Consider the following 10,958-nt stretch of genomic DNA (forward strand, 5'->3'; position numbering starts at 1 on the left):
AGCCTTAGGGTAAAATGGCAGCATAGAATGATGGTGTAACAAGATGGTGGTTGGTGGAAGAAGGAGGTTAAGGAGAAAGCATGGTAACCGGTAGGGCAGAGCGGGAAGGATCCAAGATGTCATGGCCGTTGTTATTTTGGGCCCCGGGTGGAGGAGGCGGAGGAGCACACAGGATAGCGGAGTTGTCGTAACTCGTCCACATCTCTTTACAGATTTATCCCATGTCCTACATGCAGGAAAGACCGAGGGAGAAGTAAGAGGAAGAGGTTGTGTAAAAGTGGTAGCAGATCTAGGACCATGATGCTTCTGATTTCAGTGCTTCTAGATTCCCACAGAAGATGGGAAGTGATGCTGTGCGAGAGTCCACCCGCCAGCTCCCAGCACCAGGCCAAGAGACGACTGTTATCACAGTAAACTAAGTCCCGGCTAGATGATAACGGGGAGCGCGACAGGGCCCCCTTTTCCGAGCTCTGCAAACTCCCAGCTACCAGTGGAGGTTTGGTGCAGAAACAAAAAGGCAGCAGCACGGGCCTGAGTTGGAACTGGGGTTACTTTATTGGATGGTAAAAATCCCCAAATCCAGGGTCCCAGGCTCTGAACTGGGGGCAAACACCAGATTATAAACTGGGGAGGTCTCAGGGGAGGATACAATCTCTAGCTAATCAGGAGAGCTGGGGGGGAAACACAAGGTGTGGTGTCTCAGTTTGATTTATCCCAGTTCTCCCTTGTTCATTTGGGGTAGTTCTGCTCCGGAATTCCCCTACCCCTGACTGTTACTTGTCAATCCTCCTGCCCCTCCTCAGTTGCCCTGGTTTCGCAAATGTATCTCTGTTCACTCCACCCCAGGCTCCCTGTCCGTCACTCAGTAGCCCATCCTATTTCTCTAGAATCTTCTCACCAGGGCATTGGGTGATTGGGCAGGAGCTGGGGCCCCTCCTCAAGGTTTGTCTGGTTTGCTAGCCTGGCGTGTCAGTTTTCCATGTATCAATTTTTTTTTTATTCCCCAATTGGTTGTCGGCTGTATCCGCCCACTCCCACCCCCCTGCCTTTATAAGCTCATGTCATCCCATTATTGCTTGCTCTAGTGTCTCCCCTCCCTCGACGCTCCCGCTCCCCGTTCCTGCTCTCGCCCTGGTTGGGCTAGAATAAACCCAACCTTGTCTACTGGCACTAGAGTCCCTCCTTTATTTCTCCGCGCTCTCCTTGGCGGCCACCTGCGTGCGGTTTGGACCCACAAGCGCGGAACTGACTTTGTGTCAGGCAAGCGCTCCCCACTGCAGTCTGGGCTGTGAATCCGCCGGGCTTCCACCAACTCCATAACAGCCAGCGCAGCCGCAACAAGGCAAGGGAATACAATGTGTAAACCAGTGAAGGATTTCAAATGAGGGGAACAGCTTGGGATAGGAGGGGTTAACAAATGAATAGGGGGTTGGGGGTTTGAAACTTGGCAGGGAAGTAGCTGAGGAACAAACAGATAACCCGACACCTAGCCCAACTGAATGACAAAAGCAGGTCTTGTATCACTCTAAAAAAGGGGAGAAAAACACAGACCACAAAACCACAAATCAAACAATAAACATGCCAAATAAAAAACACACTACAACACTTGTGGACAATCCTTCTGAAACCCTTTCAATAGCTACCCTGGACCCAGCAGGATGGCTCGCGGTGAGTTGAGGTCCTCGCAGCCTTGTAGGAAGTTCAAGAGCAGCACAAAGTCCTCAGTTTTGACTCCCAGCAGCAGATGGACCCAGCTGATGCTTCTGCATAATTAGTGAAGATCCCTGAGGGTCTTCAGGTCATCTCTGATGGTGACGTGCTGGTTTCGCTTGCCAGTCTGGAGTCCAAGGTAGGTCCACAGGCTGTATCTTTTCAGTTGCTATTTCAAGTCCTGCTTCTTAATGGCTTGGATGGTGCTCTCAAACAAGGTTTTTAAATAGGAGTCAAATCCTATTGATATACAGGATCCAATCAATATATACAATATCATCTGTATAATGAAGTATTACAGTGTCAGGAAAATTTCCTCCAAATGGGTTAAGGAACATGGGTGACAAATAATTTGCAAACAGATGGAGAGTTCTTCATCCCTTCCAGGAGAACACGCCAGTGGTACCACTTCAGAGGGGCAGGCCTGCTCCAGGATGGGACTGAGAATGCAAACCTTGGGGCATCTCTGGGATGGAGAGAGGTGTTAAAAGCAATCTTTAATATCCATCACTGCCAGTCTCCAGTGTCTGGGGAGCATTGAGATTGAGGGCAGCTCAGGCTGCAGGGCACCCATGTCCTCAATGACCTCATTGATCCTACAGAGGTTGTGCAGGAGATGCCACCTGTCTCTGCTGGGGTTTTTTCTGACAAAGACAGGGGTGTTCCAAGGGCTGTTAGATGGTAAAATGTGGCCCTTGGACAATTGCTCCTGTGCAAGGCACTCGAGCACCCTTAACTTTGCTTCTGGCAGTGGCCACCAACCCACCCAGACTCTGGCTCATTCGTCTTCCATGCGAGTGGGAGGGGGGCATGCTAAGGTGATTCCAGACACACAACCTTAACAGTGATTTCATCCCTTGCTCCTACAGTCTGGACTTCTAGGACTGGGAGTACATGGCAATTGTCCACTCCATTGAGAGAATCTCCAGTGATTAAAATGTCTCTCAGCCTATCAGAAGATCAAAGTTTCCCTGATGGTATTTGATGCATGTTGTGGTTCGTTTTTCGGTTGTTCTGTTCACCCCCATTGTTCATGTTGAAAGGTCCTGCCCAATCCCAGTTAACTGTCAATCCCCAAACCCCTCCCCAGTTGCTATGGTTATCATATGTATCCTTTTTGTTCTCCACCCCTGGTTGCCTGCCTGTCACTCGGCACCCCTGCCTCCTTTTCCAGAAGCTTCTGGCCAGGGTGTCGGGTGATTGGCCCAGGGACCGGGGCCCCTCCCTCAGTTGTACGTGATTGGTTCTGTTGTTGTGTCAATCCCCAACGTATCTTTCCCTTCCCTCTCCTGATTTATTACCCCTCACCCCTCCCATCTTCTTTAAAACCCGAGGTTTTCCACACCTTGGGGCTCTCAGTTCTCTGTTCCTACCCCCTGTTTCCATTGGGAGTGTTTGGTCCCCCGGGACCTAATAAACCCGATAAAACCAAAGAGACTGAGAGACGCCTCTTCATCCTGCGGCTCGGAGTTTTACAGCGGCCAACGTCCGGAAGGCAGTTTATTGCCTTAGGCGCAATACCTGGCTTCGTGTTGGGGAAGCGCCCCCCTTGGCTGGAGATGGGCTGGACATTCTAGCCTGGGCATGTTTTCCATCGGCCACACCGCTCCAGATGCACACACTCATCATCAAATTAGATAGAAAGGATGCTTACCAGCAAGTGTCAGGTCCCCACTGGGGCCTGTTGGCAAGCTTTGGAGAGTTGGCACTTGTTGAGGTTTGTGTTTTATGTTTATTTTATTAAGTTGATTGTTAAATGTCTGTTCTGTTATCCCCCATATTTTCCCCAAGTTGGTTTCTTCCTAAGTTGTGCCCTCCCTTCCAGCTGTCCCTCAAGGTGTCCCCCCCCCTTGTTCCAGACCCTTCCCTGCCTATCAAGGCAACCCTGCCCCTTTTTCCCTGTCAAGGCAACCCTGCTCCTTGTTCTGGAACATTCCCTGCCATTCATTCCCTGAACCAATCCCTAACTGAACCTTCTCTCCTTCCCCCATCCTGGTTGGTTGTTACCCCAAAATTCCACCTCGATTGTCGCCGTACTGGTTATCATTTTGTATCCATCCCACTTTGCTATGCTTTAAAACGCCGTGCACCGAGGTGCTCAGGGCTCTCCTTGTCCTGACCCCTCCGACCTCATTCAAGTTTCGTTGGAGCTTCAAGACTGGAGAGTCTCCTCTTGCTTCTTTATCCAGTCCCTGTCTTGCCACGTAGCAGCACCACTTCTCTGATTGGAAATTTGCTAGCTCGAAGGTTCAGCCTGTGGCTTCACCCCGGCCAGGGGAGTTCCCCACTCTCATCACTGCTCCAGAATAATAAAGAGCTAGCCGAGGCTCTGGCAGGCAGTAGCATCTGGCGCCCAATGTGGGGCCTCCCAAATGGTCCAAGACCCCACGAAGGACTGGCTGACTTCCTCTGAGGGAGCCAGCAGAAGTCTCTGGATGGCGGCTATGCCGGCTGCAGCAGGCGGCATTTTAGTTGGCAGCGCTCACAGGGACGGAGATGGCAACCCCCGCAGCATCAGGGATCGTCTCCAGGATGGGACCACATTCACATTCATCCTTGGAGCAGGCAAGCATCCTCCAGGTGGGGGGATAGTGTGTGTGCGACTGGGGGGACCCTGTGTGAAAGTGGTGCCCTTCCCTGGTCTGCTCCTTAGACCTTTCTTTTGATTTCTCTAAGTTTTCCTTTTGCTGCGGGTGTGGGTGAAGGGTTGTGTGGCAGAAAATGGGTGCTCACCTGTCCACACAACAAAAGGGGATTTATTTCCAAATTAGGGAAATCCTGAAGGGTAGGGGTAAATGTTTTTCTAAGGGGGGGTTGAAGAAATTGTTTAGGTGGCTGTTTCTTCACTTCCCTCAGGTGTCTCCCATGGATGTTGTCTTTGCCCCCTTTTGGGACAGAGTGGGAGCAAAGGCTTCATCTCTGTTAAACCAGGGAGACACCTCAGTGTCAAAATTTTATCTTTTAATTTGGCTAATGGGGAGTGCCTTAGTTGAGAAGGGGGAAGTAGAGAAACAGCCACAGCCCAGTTCTACCCCAGTTACCCCTTTCCCTGCCTCCCTGAATGCCTTCCCTTATGCTGGGAGGTTTGCGCAGTGTGGCAGTACCAGTTGTTGGTTTCTCTGTGTCTGGATTGAAGGCACTTGAGACAGTAGTTCATATTATAGTCCATTGCTGAGGGGCGAACAGATCTTGAAATCATTGAGGGGGAACAGATACAAAAAAGAATGAGTCTATTGAAATTGCAGGCAGGGGAAAAAGGTATTCAAGACAGGTACAGACAGTCCACATTCTCAGGAGGATAAGTCAATATCAGCAGTGAGTGGGACTTCGTTGTTTCAGCACTCGTTTCCATGGGAAACCAGTCTAGGTCCAGGGAACACATCTGCAGGCAACACTTAGCAGGCATCCTGCTTCACTCAGGCCAGCACCCCTAGATCAGAATTACGGGGGTCTCAGTCCTTGGGAGGGGGCTTCAATCTCCATCCATCATGGTGGTAGTGGAGCAGATGAAGGATTTTCCATGGGGGGGGGCTACCAAAGTTGCCCCAGCAAGTTCATCTGACCAAGAGGTGGGAAAACTCCTGGGCTATTGTCGCACGTGCAAGCATATAGGGCGCATTGCCCCTTGGCAGGCCCTGGTAGAAGCAGTCACTGTAGACACAGCTGTGAACAATCACTTGGCAGGCCAGGACTTGGCTCAGGGGCCTCAGGATTTTTGGTGTTCATCCACCACCAGCAGGCCAGAATTCCAATCAGGGTCCTCAGGGTCCCGATGTCTGCCCTTGGTTGTGAGACAGATGAGGAGAACTTCAGACCATCTTTCACAAAGGCCCAAAAATAATTCAGGAGTGAAAGTGAATATTTTAAGGGACTGATCAAAGCCCTAAAGATTAGTTCTCCTGCCTTCTGTCCCCAGCTGAATACCTGCTGTGGAAGGATGTTATCCTGTGGTTTTTGTATATTTTAATTGTAATAAGTTATGCCTTGGTTTGTTCCAGTTTCCCCCTCCCCACCGCCATTGTAATGGTTCTGCCCCTGTTGCCTCTTCTCTCCCTTTCATTGTGAGTCATCCTGCCTCCTCCCCCTAATTCCATAAAATTGCTGTGTCATTCCCCCAACCCCTCCCCAGTGTCCTGTCCGTCACACAACAGCCCATCCCCTCCCTCTAGAAACTTACACCAAGAGCGTTGAGTGATAGGTTCAGGCACCAGGGCCCCTCCCCTGGATTACCCTCATTGGTTCCCCTAACTGCCTGTTTCCCTGCTCCCCATACCCTCCTATATCCCCGTTGGCTCGTGGGCAAATCCCTCTCGTTTACTCCCCTCTTTATAAAATGGTGCACAGCTCAGCCCTGGCTCTTTGGTTGACTGGACCCTTTCCTGTGCTTCTCCAATGAACCCGGACTGAACCCTCAACAGGAGTCCACTCCTTCTTCTGCTGCTGTGGCAAAGAGCCTTGTCCGTGCAAGGCAAAAAGCCTTAGCTGCTCTCCTGGCCTCCTGAGGAATGGGAGAGAGTCCCCCACCACTCCCCGTGCCAGAGTGAGCCGGGGTGACTCCGAGGGGACACTTGGAGGGGCATAGCGACAGATGACGCCCAACGTAGGGCCTGAGGCCAGCACCATACCCCACGGGCGAGACTCTGGACACTGCTTTGGAGTTTGGATCTATCCCTTGGAGTGCCCTTGAAGCCTCCTGGTCAGCAAGCTACTCCCAGTGGGAACAGACCCAGTTTTAGCGGGTGTCACTCCTGGGGGATGAGAATGGCAGCTCCTGGAGGCACCGCAGGAGTTGTTCCATGGTAGGAGCCATCACCCTCAGATTTTCTTTCTCAGTGCCGGATACGTGACTTACCCTGTTAATCCCCCTTTCTATGGGGTGGGTCTTTTCCCTGCCTTTTCTTAAACTTCTCTTGTTGAGGAAATCTGTCCTAGTGCCTTTTTGTGTGTATAGGGCCAGGACCTCTCCTTTTCTTGCCCATTGGTGCGCAGCTTTCTCTTTCTTGGTGGTAACCGGCAGTGGGGTTTTGATTTTCTTTCTCCTTTTCCAGGGTGGTAGGTTGGTTTGGGCTGCTCAATTTATCATCTCAGACATGGGTGCTAGGCTGTCAGCAGCTCAAAAAGGAATTTTTGTCCAAGTTGTGGGTGTCCTTGCAGGGGGAAGAGTTCCATATTTGAAACAGGAGTTAAAGCAGTTTATCAGGTGGCTGTTTTCTCATGTCTCCAAAGCATCCTCTGAACAAATTTTTGATTTGCATTTCTGGGATTTGGTGGGAAATAAGTTAGCAGAACTAGGCAAATCAGGGAACAAAACATTTTGGAGTTTTCAAATTAGAACTGTTTGAAAATCCACTGTGAGAGTGAGGAAACAGCCATCCTCTGACAACCTGTTCCCCATTTCTCCCTCTCCTAGCCCTTTTCCCTCACCTGCTCCCCCTCACTCTGGGCTCTTGAGAGGAGCTGCCTGCTCCTGCTCAGTGCGGGGTTGCCACCACCTCCCCAGCTCCCCTCAAGCCTCCCAAACCCCCTGCCCAAAGAGTCCGGGCCTGACTTCTCAGGATCCTTCCCCTTCCCCTACTTACCCAGTTAGCAGAAACCAGTCCTGAAAACCCTCTGTTCAGTTCAGTCTCCCAGTCTCCAGCTCCCCACAAAATGGCTCCCATGGAGCTCAACAAGGCGGAGGCCACATGGCTTTTTCCGCCTTTTTCCCTTCTTCTTCCCACAATCCCTTTTTTGTCAGTCTGCCAACCTTTTCCTGTCCTCAGACACCTCCCGTGAACCCTCCTCTTCCTATGTCCCTCCTCTTCCTTTGGCTCCTCCTTCAGCTCCTCCCATCTTCTCCCAAGACCTGCCTCCTGACCATGCCCAAAGTTAGGGACCTGCCCATCATGTGTCCCCTCCCAGGTTCCCAGCCACTCCTCTTCCCCTTCGACTTCCGGTTCCTATTCTTCAGTGTCTTTGGGAGGGTGTCAGGAGATAGGAATCCAGGGCCCATTCCCACACTGTCTGTATCTCCAGTCACACACAATCTGAAGAGGGAAGAGAGATTGTAGGCCCCAGTGGAACCCATTCCTCTACCACATGACTAGGAAGTTGTGTAAGGCCCAAAAGGAGTTTTCCCAGCAGAGTGAATACTTCCAGGGGCTCCTGAGGGCAACGTTATCAGCATCAGAGGTCACCCCAGCCAACTTCAAACAATTATTTTCATGCCTGCTCTACCCCACCGAGTTCCCAATGTGGGAAGCAGCACGGAAAAAAGAACTGTGGAGAATTCTCCCATCATTATGGGATAATCCTTGCATGGCCTCTGATGTTAATGGCGATACCATCTCGATAGATCATCTTTGTGGGCAAGGAGAATGGGCAGAGGGTTCCAAACAGGCGCGATCCATTCCCAGGGAGGTGTTGCGGGAAAGCACCAAGACAGCAGAGAAAGTTTTTCTCATGTTGAGACCTGAGGCACCGGCTTGCAGTTACGCTAAAATTATGCAATCACCAGCTGAATCTTTCCTAACCTTTCTTGAGAGGTTCTGCAGGGCGATTGAGTTGCAGGTGTGGAGTGAGGACATCCGGCGCGAGATCCTGATGGAAGTGGTGTTGGCCAATGCTAATGCAAAATGCAAGGCCGCCACCCAGAGTCTGCCCCTGGATCCTCCTCCAACTCTGCAACACGTTAGAAGTCTGTGCTCACAAAGTTACCTGGAGGAACACGACAACAAGATTTGGCCACCTTGGAGGGTCACCGCTGTCAAGTCTACTGCTGGTTCAGCACCGACACCAGCCGCACATCAGCCTCGCGTCCCAAAACCTCCCAGGAAACTGACCCAGACAAACTGTGCCATTTGTGTGGGAACAAGGGACACTGGATGCCTGATTGCCCACTGAGGCAACAATTTTTAGACTTTAAAAGGGGGCAGAAGGCTCCTGTGGAGGCCCAACAAAAAAACTAACTAAAGAGCGCAGTCCCTCCCTGTGCCGTGATATAAATGAGGTGGGCTCATTTACACTACAGAGGGGGAGCAGAGGAGAAAATGTTAAGAAGCAGAGCCTACCTGTGACCACAACTTCACCAGACTTTGTGGAGGGATAGAAGTAAGAAAATATAGTGCAGAAGGTAGTCTCACACCTGAGGAGTTGCAGCTGTACTAATCACCAAAGATTAGGAACAGGCCTGCTCTTAATAGGTCACAGCTGTGTCCAACAAGAAGACGAGTGCTAGAAAAGAGTGAGTTAGCTGGGTGAGGAGAGAGTTAAGAGTTTGTTGGCTGTGCTGTGAAGGAGTTAGTGCTGTGAGGAGGTGCCTATGAGAAAGGTATACCAAGAAGGTATAGGACTCTTGCAATAAGATGACACCAGGACTTGTCTCACCTTACAACTACTAAACATAGACCCATTTTGTCCACTCTAATTTTGAACCTTTCAGGTTGCAACTGATGGAGCTGCTTCATCTGCAGAATTCCGACTTCCACTTTGTGTCGGTGTGCCCCGGAATCTCAAGGTACTTGGAACCAGATCCAATTTAAATATGTTGTCATCGGAGACGCAAAATACACACCGGTAGAAATCAACATCGTTCCGGGTCTCCTAACATCAGACCCAGAATAATTCTCTCTTGGGCTGTATTGACCCGCCCTCCCCACCTACCTCCCAGAAGGCCAGATAATAGCGCAAGCCATACCAGTGCCTGAGCTGACCTGGGATCCAGAGCAAGCCCATCTGCTCTGACGAAACATTCATCACACTGTGTCATGGGCTCAGGTGCTGGGGAGAGAGAAGCCCCGCATTAAGTGCGGAATGCAGAAGGGTGCGGAACATAGATACCTAGATGGACTTCTAGACATGGGAGCAGATGTGATGATCATTCCCTCCTGGGAGTGGCCGTCACATTGGGAGCTGCAAAACGTGGCTGGTCGTGTGCAAGGTATAAGGGGCATTCAATTAGCTAAGCAATTGAAAATCATCGTATAAAACTGATGGGCCAGAAGGGCAATTGGCATCAATACATGTGGGAGACAGCCATGGAGAAGAGAAACCTAGAATGCCATGGGAGGACATCACTGTTTAAGTTAGGGTGAGAGACTGGCACAATTCTCCATGGTTCTTTGCTTGTTAATGTTAATGTGCTGTTGTCAATCGACTGCTGTTTGTCCCCCAGTTCCAGAAAGTTCTGTGCTCCTGGTTCCTCCATTGGCTTTCCCTGTGAGACCCCTCCCACTCTGCTCCCCCATTGGTGCGTCCCGTGTCACCCCACCTTAACTCCAGCCCTGACTCCCTTCCCCATTGGATAACTGGTACCCTGACCCCTCCTACCCTCCCCCAGCTATATACTCTGGCCGGCCCCACCCCTGCTCCTGGCTCTTCGTCCCTGGTTCCCTTCAGCAGAGGTTGTGTTCCTGCTTGCTCCTGGTTCCCTCGTCACCCTCACCTCATCTGGACCCTTGGATTTTCCCTTAATGAACCCAGCTGGATGTGCTATGTGAGGAGTCCTCTTGTTTTCTCTGGTAAGGCTTTGATTTCACCATCCGGGCTCAGGCATCTGGGGGGCTGGGGGAGCTGTCAAGGCAGCCTGAAGTGGAGACGCTCTCAGTGCTGCAGGCACCCCAACAGCACCTGCCTGGGGAAGCTACTCTGGCCACACGCAAATACATCCATTTTAGATTATGCAGAACCCTTGTGGGGGAGAGACCTCATGACCCAGTGAGGGGCCACAAGTGACCTACCTAAGACCCCCCCAGGTTTTTGGGATGGTGGCCACTGAAGAGCACCCTACCCAACAACTGAATTGGAAGACCGATATACCAGTATGGGTAGAACAGTGGCCACTCAATAAATAAAAATTAAAGGTGCTTGAGGAGCTTGTAGAGGAGCAGCTGCGCAAAGGAAACATCGTGGAGACCACGAGTACATTGAACTCCCATTTTTGTCACTAAAAAACCAAACGAAGACAAGTGGTGGCTCCTCCACAACCTCCACCAAATTAACAACATAATCGAAGACGTGGGCTCTCCCCAACCTGGGATGCTGTCCCCCACGATGCTCCCCCAAAACTGGAATTTGGCCGTTCTCAATATCAAAGATTGTTTTTTCCAAATTTCCCTACACCCTGAGGATGCCTCACGGTTCACCTTCTCGGTTCCTACCATCAACTGAGAAGCCCCAAGGAAGAGGTACCACTGAAAAGTCCTCCCCACAAGAGATGAAAAACAGTCCAGTGATTTGCCAGTGGTATGTCTCCTCCTTGCTGTCTCCCA

The sequence above is a fragment of the Molothrus ater genome, chromosome Z (genome assembly GCF_012460135.2).
Source record: "Molothrus ater isolate BHLD 08-10-18 breed brown headed cowbird chromosome Z, BPBGC_Mater_1.1, whole genome shotgun sequence".
In the NCBI taxonomy this organism is placed as follows: domain Eukaryota; kingdom Metazoa; phylum Chordata; class Aves; order Passeriformes; family Icteridae; genus Molothrus; species Molothrus ater.